Below are 13,602 nucleotides of genomic sequence, written 5' to 3'. Positions count from 1 at the left end.
CCATTTACTTCAAAGAATTAAAGACATGCAGGAGTCATCAGATGCACAAAGGACTCAAGTTACAAGGTTGAATTTAGAGAGATCACTGCTTAAAATCCACAGTGCACAGAATGACAACACTAGTTAAAGTTGCACTAGTTAAAGTCTGTTTCTTATAGCAATATAAGCACTAATGCAGCTACCAACCACTGAATGCATGAAAAATCATGTACAATGGCATATAAGACAAAGGTACAGAACTGAAGTTGCTTAGACATTATCCAGTCCCAAATGAAACAAATAGCATTTAATAAATTTGATTTTCAAGGTAACTGATTTTGTAACCTTCCCTAGGTTATTTTTAAACAACAAAGCTGGGAAAAGGAATAAAATAAAAATCAAGGCTTAATTTGATCATTTCACCACATTTCACTTGACACTGAGCATGCTAAAAAGGAAAGAACAAAGATACAAATCCTGATACTGTTCCTTTGTAAAACAAAGGTATTTTGTATTAATAATTTAGCTAAAATTTTCTTTGTCTATTCTAAAACAAGAAACCCTACAATTTTTGTATTTTTTTAATGGTATTTGGCAATTAAAATTACTCTTCCCCAAAGCCCTAAAGATTTCTTTGTTTCTCCTGTGCAGGTGAAATTTCCATGAGGAAAACAGTAAATCACAAAATTCAAGATGATCTGTGCTATATTCCAGAGACACTGATAAATTTTTTTCATTAAAAGAATTCAGCACTTCCTACACCCAGTACATCCAAACGCTGTATTTCACACATCAGTTTTTGATCATAATTTATGCACAGACTTTGCTCTTGCAATACCTCCTTACTAGAGACAAATAAAAAAGCCTTGCAATCTCACCACTGTGGAAACATATGCTCGATTTAAATACTCTAACCCACACACACTCCTACCTATAGCAGTCCCAACATGACTTATGTCCTTTTGTCTGTTTATTGACTAAATGGAATAGCAAAGTCATTTGTATCCTTGCCTTTATGAAGTAGTCCTTTGCAAATACAAGTTCAACTAACACAGTAGAGAGCTTCAGCTTCAAATAATTTACATAGGAACAGCAATATTGTACCAGTGTACCTGAGCCATTTTAAGATAAGAAAATCACATACCTGTGTGGTTGAACAACAATGCTAACCTCTTTAAGCCCTGAAAAATATAATACAAATCTCCCTAAGGAAAAAAATAATAAAAACCAACTAGGGATAATAAGCAAGTTTACTGAGCTTTAATGTGTCTTAGTTCATGGTATATATGGTCAATCTTATTCAAGTGTAGTGATAGCTATAATTTAGAGACAAGTAGGTACTATGAGGTTGCCATCACTGTCTTCTCTGTTGCCTCCTTGATTAACAAACTGAGCTCCTAATGGCTTCTATACACCAAATGCACTGAGACTATTCTCAGCTTAGAGCAGATAGGAATTGGAAAACGAGGACATGCACTGGAACAGCCACCTAACAGGGGAGACACAAAAGCAATGCTTACAGATCATTTCCAGGACCTAACCTGAACAAGTCAAACTCTTTTCCTTCAATCTTATACCACGGTCAATCACCAAAAAAACCCTGAGCAAGTACTCACACACAAATTCTTTGCAGAAGCAGTACCTTTCAAGTCACTTGTACTGGATTCACGCTTAGCTCAGACCTCTCTAAAGCAACAGAAACTTCCATTAGCTGAAGACACAAGACCCTGGGAATGTCCCTGAGTGAGGAAGTCAACAGGTAGATAAAGAATACTGCATGCAGATTTACCTCCATCTCATACCTTCTAACTACTATAAAAAGAAAATTTGCATACAACATTTGTTTTAAAAGGTCCTGAAGGTATCTAGCAACTGAAGATCCACTGTCACATTGCTCTAACAACAGCAGGTGCCTCCCTCCTTCATTCAAGTAAACTGGTATTGCATCAGGTCAAAGAAAAGTAACGGGTTAACACACACGTAAATCAACAATCAAAAAGGATGAAAGGTTTGGAAATACTGTAATATTTTAACAAGCTCACCAATGCACATATGGTGTGTGCAGAAAACAGATTCAAGTTTGTCCTTTTGGATATTCTTTTCTAATGCTGCCTGATGTATGCTAGCAGGCCCCCCAAATATTACTGTTTCTGAAGAAAACAGATTTCACTTGGTGAATATATTTCAGAAATCAGAAAAGTGTAAAACATCAAAGACTTATCATGTCACTAATACGTCTGTCAACAGATGATGCAGAAATTCTTATTACAGTGCATTGGCACGTTTAGCTCAGTTATAATGAGATGAGGCTTTCATCATTTCCCTTTTGGAAACAGCTTCATCGTTTGTTGAAATTTACTTATTTAGGTTTTTTTGTCCTAAAATACAACATTAAGTCTTCTTTTCTTCAATTTTTCTTTGCTGCTTTCAGGATTTATATTGCTGAAAACATCTCTGTCCTTCCTGGGTGTCTCGACCACTCAATCTCTTGCATGTGCCTATCCACTGGACTTTTTAGAGCAAGAATCTCAGCTACTGTAGTTACCTATGGAAAAGTTAGATTGCAGCCTGCTCAGTATCTTAGACATTTGGATAATATTTGTCCTTTCAATAAGAAGAGAAGCCAAATATCCCTTTTTATAGTTTTCTAGCACACTAAAAAGGTGACAGAGTCAAAAAATCAGATTACTGCAGTCATTTGGCTAAGTATGGCAATATTAGGACTTACACTGCAGCATTTACATGGCAGATACGCTCATAACAGACAACCATTCATTCCTGACCTACCATTTCACTAATACTATCTACTGCGGAATCAACTGTTCTGAACAGCAGCATTTAAAGGCTGCATACTTGAGTGTAAAAAATTTAGTACAAAGCAGCACAACCACTGGTTCACAACAGACATACTTTAGCATTCCCAGAATTCACTTTAACATGCATGATCTAGGGAAAAGCCTTGCCAGTCTTATGAGGCTGTCTTTCCTATAACCTGTCTGCATTCTTTTGCAAGGCTGACTTAAATTCTGCCCTTGAAGCATGGTTCCAATATTGTTGTCAAGATGCACAAAATTCTTTCTCATCCTGGATTTCTCTTATCACAAAATTTCTGCAGACAATCTTCGCTCAGCACTGCTGGCATGACGTCTTTTGCTTTCCAATTACATTCTTCAGCAACACAATAGAATACAGCCCCACAGATGAGTCACAGCTGTGCTTATTGTGGTACCAACAGCTATCTTATGAGGCTATCATCAGTTGACACAGATACTAATCTAACGGGATATTGGCAATGTGACCTGCAGATATACTGAGCTTTGACTTACTCCTGAAGCAGCAGCAACATACAAAAAAGTGATAAAAAATGTTTTTGCGGAGCCAGTATGCATAAAGACTTCCCATAAACCATTGCCTTGCTGATGCCCTTGAGCCTTTCCAGGCTTCTCTAGGCCTTAATAGTGAAGAGTCCTGACCCAGAAGAATGAAAAGTGCTACAGTGGAAGTTTTCCATTCCCTACTTACTACAGTTGGTGCCTACATGAAAATCATGCTTGGAAGTACTTCAAATTCCTTCCATGTACAGTCGTGTCATGGATCTTGCTTAATGCACTACTGCCTTAGCAAAAGCATCTTTATGTCACTTATTGAAATGATACTTCCTAATTTAACAGTCTAATTACTCCTAGATGCAGGTAATATCAAAAATAGAGTTAATCCAAACCATGACTAATATAAAGAAATAACCATTCATTTTATCAGGGACATTTAACAGTTCTCACATACATTCTCTTTTTTATCTTGCCTTTTATTTTAATCTTTTTATCATCTGCAGATCATCAACAGAAAAAAACCTGATTCCTCCTTGGGAAAAGACCTATTTTTATTACCATAATTACTTTTGTTGGTCTGTAGACTACTGGTGTAACCCAAGTCAATTGAAAGCAGTCAGAATAAATCAAATGGATGTTTACTGCCATACAAAGAAAGTAGCTTTATACACAGGTTTCCACATTTCCCAAAACAATGCAAAGTGAGTATGAGGTCCAGTAAGAGTTCACAGACTTTGGAGATAAAAAACTTGATACACTAACAGAAGCAATAGTGATCCAAATATTGACTGTATTAACAGCTTTTAAGAAGCACTGACAGCTCCCACTCATTGCCTGAACATCAGACTTTATTCTGCTGCCTGAAACATACTGCCTTGGAACTGCTCTATATCAATGGTTATTAGGAAAAATCTCAGTATAGAGCTCAAAGATGACTATCTTTCAGTCCACAGGAAAGAGAACAGAGTCATACCTGTGTACACAGGAAACTAAACTGTAAGAGGTCCTTAATATTCTTCCACATCCAAAAGAATTTGTAACATTTCCAACTAAATATCTCTGCCCTTCATACATATGACTTACTGTATACTCCTTGGAGTACTGAGCTGCACTTTTCTGGGGGACTTTGAAAGCACCTCTCATGCTTTGCCAAGTACTGCAATAAATTATAACTGGCCCGAGAATCTTTAAATGTACATTTTTTGGCTGTCCCCATCCACATTAAGTAACTGCAGTCTATCATCTCTGTTTCATAGCATCTGAGCACCATGGACAAGTGAATAATTAGCTTCAATAAGAATAACCAGATTTATGTTAGGAAAAATTTAACTCCTAGAAAGCTCAGCAACTCAAGAGATGGATTTCTCTCTTCACGCAACACTAATCTCAGTTCATATTTCCCATGTAGTTAAGACAAATTGGTGAAAATGGACATGATTTAATTAAAATCTGAAGCCTTCACAGTGCTTGTCTCCTAAATGAAATTTCTAATGAAAATGAAAAAGACTATTTCTAAAAACTGCAAGCACTACATTTTTTTTTTATTTAATAAATAACTCATCAATAGAGTCTTCCTTGTAGTAATATAAGTAGACAGGAACCACAACTTTCAGGATCCTCCCCCCTCAACATGGAGTATTACTCTCTAGCTCTATAAAATCCATCCCATGTGAAAGCACCGAATGAAGGGTAACGGTCATTCCATGCTTCCTGAAGTAGCTGCCCAGCACACTGAAAAGAGCTAGCCCAATATGTGACATACTGTTTTGTCAGCATTTTAATGAAACAAATAACCAGTATCCCAACAAGGGGTGTTAGCGTTTGTCCTGTGAAGGTTCAGAAGGTTGACCTGTTTCATTTCCTGGCTGCTTCCTCCCTGAGGGATACCAAATAAAAATCAGAAGGCTAAAAATATTCCCCTTCCCCTCCCATCATTGTTGCATTGCAGATCTGAAGTTAAATTTCTTTTAGCAGACAAGTTTAAGCAGGTGATTTCTGGTTTGTTGTTTTCCTTTAATGCTCGCACAGACATAAATCCAGTACCTCGGGGTATGGCTTTTGAGCAGCATAGTTTTTAATTTTCTTCTTTGGTATGGGTTCACTCTTTGACTTTGTAAAACATCAGTTAAAAACTGCACCCCCAGGACTTCAGCAGAATGCAACACTGAGCATAGCTACGCAGAGAGCATCTAAGAGAAAAACACCTCCCTCTACCAGCACCAGTACCCTGAGATTTATATCCAGGTTCAAACACTATCTCCTACAGGGAAATGTGCAGGCCATCGAAGTTAAAGTATGAAGTGGAAATACAGAGAAAGACAACCCCCAGCATAGCATGCCTTTTATCATAAATCACTAGCTACAGTAAGAATGCAATATGAACTCTCCTTTTATTAAAAGTCTCTAAAAGCATTCACAACTTCATGACTACAGTAAACTGTTTGTAAGGAAAGGACATTACAAAAAGGTCACTATCTAGTACTTAAGTATGCACACACAGATTGTTTCAGAGTGCAACATCAAACCTGCACAGAATTAATGGAGAACTAGTAAAAAAACGAAGCTGAAATATAAGGCCGGCTATTATGTTCTCTCTCTCACTCATCTTCACAGGCATGAACCGAAAGAATGCTACAATTAAAAAATATCTACTGGTTTCTACTTCCAACGAGTGTCAAGCAGAAGTCACCAAAGTTGGTTTCATTTGTACATGGGCTCAACTGTTTTCCTTTCCACACATTTTTGATTAAGGGCTATTAAACACAAATACAAACCCTCTAGTTCAAGAAGCTCTGAACCCAAAAGTTCCTGAAAGCAAAAGGTATTATGGGGAAATATTGTTGGTGTTCACCTCATCCTTACATTTCTCTTTTGCCATCCGCTGCTGGCCACTATAGGCAACAGCACCTTGTACTAGATACAGGTTTGGTCTGATCAAATAAATACACAGATTTTCACATTATTTTAAGTTCTGTTTCTACGGGAAATGCCAATCAAGCATTCACACTCTCCATCTGTCTGCCTGCCCATACTTCATATCCCACTACGATTCTGGAATCAGCAAGTCAGTTTCAGCAAAGTTTTCAGTGATTATTTTATTCTTAACAGGTTTTGTGAAACTCTGGCTGCTGGGTGTGGGAGACCCAGTATCTATTGGTAGTGGCTCCCCAACAAGTACATTTAGAGCTCCAGCCAGTGTTGCCATCCCTTGCCACAGGAGGACAACACAGAAAGGAGGAACAGGATCATTCAAGTTACTCCATTATCACACTAGGGGTGGAAACTATGAAAAAGGAGACAAAAGAAGAGGAAAAACCTACTTCCATCATTACTCCACATAAAGAATTCATTTTCAGCTCAATCCTGTTAAACTCTAGCACTACATGAAAAGACAGAGGTATTAGAATAACCAATACTGAGAGAAATTGAAATTACATCTATATTCATTTCTAGCAGCCCAGCTAAAGATCTAGTTCAGAGTTCCTAAGACATTCATTATTAGAACTAAATGCAAACTAAGAAAACAAAGTAATTGCTTCTTCCAGCTGTTCTCTCTTCAAAATATAAAAACAAAAAATAGCAAGAATGGCAATTCTATTGCAATACAAAGTGATGGACTTTCAACAGGACCTTGATTCAATGTCTGTAAAATCAGAAGATTTCATAGCTGAAGTCTGAATCACCACTAATGATAAAACAAGAGTATTTTAACTGAAAAAGTCTTTGCTCAGTTTTGATACTGTTGTGTATTATAAAGTAGAAAGCCAACGGAATAAACTGTTCTTTATTTAATGATGCTGTGCTTTATATGCAAAACCATGGTTCTGTTTTTTGTAACCCACCAATAACAAACAGAGAAGATATGCATTATTGATTAGTTGCCATCTTCTGAATTAAAAAGAAGTGCTGAAATTGTCCACACAGCTCTTACGAACTTGAAGCTGATTGCAAATGCAAATCTCTCTTCTAGAATAGAAAAGGAAAAAAACAAGACTTCTATTAGAATTACATTTTTGTAGGGGATAAAGAAACACCAACCCAAAACAAGTGACTTTTCCAAGTGACTTAGTTTCTGGCAACAAACTGGGTTTTTAAACAACACATAGGCAGCTGAGGAGCAGGAGTTGTAAGGATGAAAAACTTTGCAAAGAGCGCTGGCATTAGCTCCCCAGCCTCCCTAACCCACAAAATATCAAGTTGTATTTCTCAGTTGATTTTCCAGCTCTCTTTTTCCAAACTAAGCTTCTCTTTCCATAGGAACTTCCTGCTGTCAAATTATACAAATCCTAAACCACTTTCTCGGTTCCACTAAACCTCACATTACAGAAGTGCTTCACTGTCTACATGCTGCATATGGAGCTTGTGCATCTAATTAAAGACATTTAGCTGAGTCACTTGATAACGTGACACCCAGAAGTGTTAAACTGCTCGACCTTAATCCCTAGTAAGGGCTGATGGTTCCAGGGTTAAATGCAGTTGGAGCTGGTTAGTGCCAAACATAGTTCCAAGTGACCCACAAAAATCCTTTTTGCTTTCCCTTCTCCCCTTCACTCCCCTCTATGTACACCTGCCACAATCACTGCTCTTTCTGTGGTCACCCTTTAACCTCTTAAATGTCATTTATCCTCCTTCAGAACCCACGTCTGAGAAGGTCTATCCACTGCAACCCCATGAAGTCCCACATCTATATACCACTCCTGCACTAAACCAGGCTTTCTTCCTCTCACCCGAAGATTCCCTTCAGCCTTTAATAATACTTCTTAAGCTTTAACTCACTCCAATGCCTACAAATGAAGGCCTTTTTTTAGTATCGTGCCTATTTTTTGCTATCCACTGAGGAATGAACACATTTTAACAAATCAAGAATGCATGAAAAATTCATTCATGTATTTGTACAAGTCTTTTACAACACAATAATGAATCCTTGATTTGCCATATTTTAGAAACTGTCCGATTAATAGCAGAAATCCTAATTTGTAAAAAGCAAATTGACCTACTGTACAGTTCAAGATGGTATCTTTATTTAGAATGAGTTTAGAGAGGAATCCAAAAGGATGTCTAAAAAATAGACAATATACCACTGGGAGATGTTTTATTCATACAGACACTGCGCAAAGAGAATTGAAACATTGAAGATGACTTAATTACAATCTTGAAATTAATGAAACAATTATATGTATTTCTCTAGGCAATGTATGAACTTTTAACATAGGATGGGGCAGTACCGGGCTACAGATTTTGGGGGAAGAATTGGACGTAACAAGATTTCAAATCTATTTCACTTTCTTTCCTGGATTTATTGGGTTTGTTTAAGGTAAAACTATAAAATAGTAGAAAAAAGGAAAAAAAGAGTATTTTTTTTTAACAGAAATTCTCTGCAATTCTACAACAGGCTGTATTGTTTGACCTTTAGGCGACAGCACAGTAATTCAACAGAACATATGACTGGGAAAGTGTATTTCCCACATGAAAGTAAGGACTTCAAGATGAGGGGCAACTATTTAAACACCCCAGGGCAAGTGTATAGAGAGTGGGGAGTGAGCACAAACAAAACCCTCCTTCCTTTTGTGCCTTCCTTGAAGGCACAGCTATGATGATGCAAGTATGAATAAAGATAAAGCAGCTATGACCTGGCATAGGAAGTATTTAATATACAGGAATAGCCAGAGTTGAACCTGTTCAGAGGCCCAACAGTAACTGTGGTCAAAGGCTGCTACCCAGCAATACCTATAAGACATCACAAAAGGCACTTAGAAATGGTCTTCTTAATACCTTTGGAATCATCTGGTAAGAACTCCAGAGCTGCGATTGCTCTGAAAGCTACAACAAATCTGGTGCTGACACCTTCTGTTTTTTAATTACAAAAGATACAGTGAGGTGATACAATTCAACTGCAGCTAGTATTTTCTTCATATCACTTCTACACAGAAAAAAATGTGTAAAACGATTGATTGGGACAAATGACAGAAATTTTATATTCAATATTGTTGTTGCTTTTTGTTTCCTTTGTTCGTTTTCTACTTTTTTGCCGCTGAATGCTACTCTGATGAAAACGAACTACAGAATTCATTTAAGTCAACGAGGTTTTATGCCATACAGTCATAGTATGGCCGAAATTACAGAGCCTGCAGCTTTGTACCCCAATGAACCCAGTACAACTCCCTTGTAATAGGCACCAGGCTGCATGTCATGTTAACACAGGGCTCTGGTTTTGTCTGGTCTTTCTTGGACTGCCTGAAAAAAAGAATTGGGTTTTGCCTGTTAAACAGCAGCAACTGGCTGATGATCACTGCCTCATTTCTTTTAGGCTTTGTATGACTGTGGTGTTACCTCTACTGTTACAAACATACGTATGTATTTCTTGAACTATTAGATAGTAATAGCACATAATTATTCTGTGCAGAATGAACTAGCTATGATCCTAGTATAATAATGCAAAGGAGTATAGCCATCGGATAGTAGCAAATGCCCTAAAAGTGTAGGCACAACATAACAGATGTCAGGCTAAGCAACCACTGGTCAATTATTGGCCAAATGCAGCATAACTTAGGAACTGGGTAAGCCTAGCTTTAGGAATAAAGTTAACAGAGATCAACTATTCAATATGTGTAAGACATATATGCAATACATTCAGATGTGACATATTTGCAGACCAAAGACATGAGAAAGAACACAGCATATGATATACTTAAGTATAGATCACATAACCCACAGAGATAACAGCCTCTCTGGCAGACCCACATATGATTACTCTGTTTCAGTTCATGTGCAAGGAAAGAGAGAGAAAGAAAAAAGGAAAACCAATCAAGCCTCCATTTAAAATATCAACATTTAACATGAGCCAGAAGTGAAATGCAGAAATGTTATTTGCTTTCTTCACAAAGAGCGCAAAAAGTAAAAGTTTACAGCATGGTTTTAAAGCAAAGAATGTAAGAAACATTTGCTTACTGATCTGCAGCCTATCAGACATCTGGGAGGTTTTTATTATAGTTTTGGCCTAAGCTAACTGACCTAGAACAACTAATTAATGATTCCATGCCTTAATTTGTCCATCTAAAAAACAGACTTTCACCTGAAGAGCCTTGGGAGGTGCCTTTAATAGAAGTGCAAATTCATATCGCAGGTTTACAAATTGCAGTGCATTTCAAACCACTGGAAATAAAGCCTTCTTCAGTATCCAGGGAGAATTCTGCAGACTTCCTTTGCTCAAAAGTAGATTTCCAAGTTTAAAGATTATCACTTCAGCAACTATTTCTATTATAATGTGAAGTGCCTTATGTTTTTATTAATTCTAAACAAGTAACTTCTTTATTAAAGGAAAAATAATTCCCTCCCATTATAATGCTTGAGGCATGTGGTAACACCTGAGATGAGTTTTGTCTGTCTCTAATTCATGTTAGGATTTACAACTGAGCAAGACACAGCTTACCATTTTTAAAACTCATGGTATAGGAAACGACTTCAATTCTCATGATGTTTCTTCACTTATTACTTTGTGGGGGCAAACAAAAACCAGAATACATCAGCTGCGCTAAAAACTCTTCAGCTTTTACTCCGACCCAGATGAAATTTATTTCTTAATGGAGTGGAAAAAACCCCACGCAGTTGGTGGAGTTACCCAAGAATTAAAAACCATAAGTAAATAAAATGTCTCAGCTATTAAAACTGTGCCTCAGATGTGTTCTCCAAATTAGTATGCCCTGAAAGGATGTTTGAAACAGCAACACACAGCTGGTGTAGTGAAAAGCTTTTAAACAGAGATGTAATGATGTGGAAATAAAATCTAAGGTCAGCGCAATATTTGGTATTGACTCACTTCATCAGAAAATGATGTTCAGATTGGTTTGGGTGCCCTGGTCCTCATAGCAGACCTGTTCTTTGTTTGCTAGAGCAGGAAAAACAAGTAGGGAAAGTCAATCTTGGTAAGATGAAAGAAAAGGTGCAAAATAAAGGGAATTAGTGGTCATTCTCTTACGACACCACTAAAACCAACTTCCACCTGCCTTGCAAACATTTACCTCATTGCAACTAAATTATTTCACCTGTCCTTCAAACTACCACATAAGGACACATTGCACCACACACACTGCACTTACCACAGAATGCTATGAGCTTGGCATTTATTTTGGGACAGCAAATTGTTACCTTTACTGAAATATGGACCACAAAGGTACCGGCTAGTGTGCTTTATGTTCACAGGTTTCTGACCTACACATAGCAGACACTCAGTACTGTAGTCAAGCAGTACACTTGGAGAATGATTTGCAAGGAAACTAGTCCTGCTACTTGAATACCTCCTACCAGTCTAGCACGATTTGCCACAACCATTAAATAGCAAGTAAACTACTCACACAGCACCAATGTGACTTCTGTGCTTACTAATCCTGTGTCCTACTTCATTTCCTTCATTCACCCACTGCATCAGTCAAAAATATTCAGGTCAGAGCAGTTTAAAAAAGTTCAATTTCTACATGTCTATTTTAAAACCTGTTCTTTCTAAAAGGTATTATCATATCATCACCTTCATCCCACCTGCCAATTCTGCCACCTCATGAACCCTCCCTGACATACAAACACATTGGAACAAAATCTCAGATGGCCTTTCAAAGAGATGTGAATGGGTGCTCCTGCGCTGTTGGGGTGGCTGCTGGTAAAGGCACAGCTGTACAGGGATGACTGGCAGGAAAATGAGGCCTTCAGAAAAGTTTTGTCTGTTTTGGCATGTAATAATTTGCACTAAAAATATTTTTTAAAAGCAATGTCATCTTTCATGTTTAACGATGTTCCTCACAAACCACAAGCAGGAAGCACTACAGCAGCAGTCTGGATTTTTCCAAATAACTAGCTGAAGTTAATGCCATTTTAAGAGAGTTTAGGAGCAAAGTTGTAGTGGAGAGCTAATTACAGTGAGCTGAGAATGTCTCCAGTTTAAAAGTTACTTAATCCCTGATGGTAGAGCTGTGGGTGCCGACTTTCTTACCCTCTTTCTAAAGTGCAACCTGTTAAAAATGCTAATTGTCTGAATGCACGAAATTCTCCCTTCAAAGATAAATAAAACGGGTTTGAAAGGCAGCTTTTGAATACTATCTTGATTCTAAAGCAGCCTATTTAGAGAAAATGGGATCCATAAATGTCAACACCACCTGTAGTCTGCCTGAAAATGTGCCTGCTTTCTGACAACAGCATTGATAAGCCACAGGCACACTAGAACAAACAGCCCTCACTTTATCTGCTACATGAAAGTTGAAAGAGGTGGTGGTTACTAGGAAACTTTCTGTTCCTAATTTGTTTCAACAGAAATCTCCAAATACAAGAATAAGCCCCAAACAATGCTAAATAAAATTCAGTAAGTTAGCATTTTTGCTTAAGAAGACAGAAAAGTTATGAGAAGCCTTCTTGGGTTTAGTGACAACCTCTGCAAAACAGGACAAAACCATGCAACATTTGAAGGCAAATTGTCTTCTGAGTGAATAGTGACCACGAGAAAAAGCTGTTTCACATTTTATAGGAGAAGTAGCCATTCTGATAGCGCAGAACACAATCTTTTGTCTTCTACTTACAGGAAGGGCATGAGAGAAATAGTCTTTAGGCAGGCAGAACACCTTAGAGTTATAATATAAATATATTTAGATAGTATTTTACATTAAACTACTGGATATAAGTTATGGCTGTCCAATTATAAAGAAAGCAATTTTGGTATTGTGATAAGCACAGCTAAAAAGAACAAAGGAGGAAAAGCTATACCTAATAAAGTGGTTTGGTTTTTTTTTCCCCCCTAGATATTTCCTGAGGGAACTTTTAATAATGGATGCCATATTTCTACAGCACTGAAAATGGTGGCTTAAACCCAAAGAGAAAATAAACACTTCAAAAGAAATGCCCAGGAAGTTGTAAAAACCTTTGTGGTCATTTTGTAATGAAAGGTGATTGTAACAGAAAGGGATCAAAATGTGATGTCCTGATGATCCCTTCTCTACTGCTTCAGAAGAATAATAAATGAAACCTGAAGTCAACAGCATCACAGTCCTCTATGAAATATTCATTACGACTTGAACAGAACAATTTCAATGTTGTTTTGCATGAAAATCTTCTGAGGAGAATAAAAAAAGGAAAACACACAGATCACTGGAGTTCCCATGCAAAAGGGTAAGGCCAATGACCCATCTAGATCAATATCTTACTAACGGTAACAGATAATTACAGTGATTACAGACATCAGAGAACATAGGAAAGGTTTTACCATCAGGAACCATTCTCAAACTGGGAAATCACTGTAAGACTGTTCAGATTCATG

The sequence above is a fragment of the Psittacula echo genome (assembly GCF_963264785.1).
Source record: "Psittacula echo genome assembly, chromosome: 8".
Taxonomy (NCBI): domain Eukaryota; kingdom Metazoa; phylum Chordata; class Aves; order Psittaciformes; family Psittacidae; genus Psittacula; species Psittacula echo.
The sequence above is the reverse complement of the archived record's forward strand: the minus strand, read 5'-3'. Positions refer to the sequence as shown.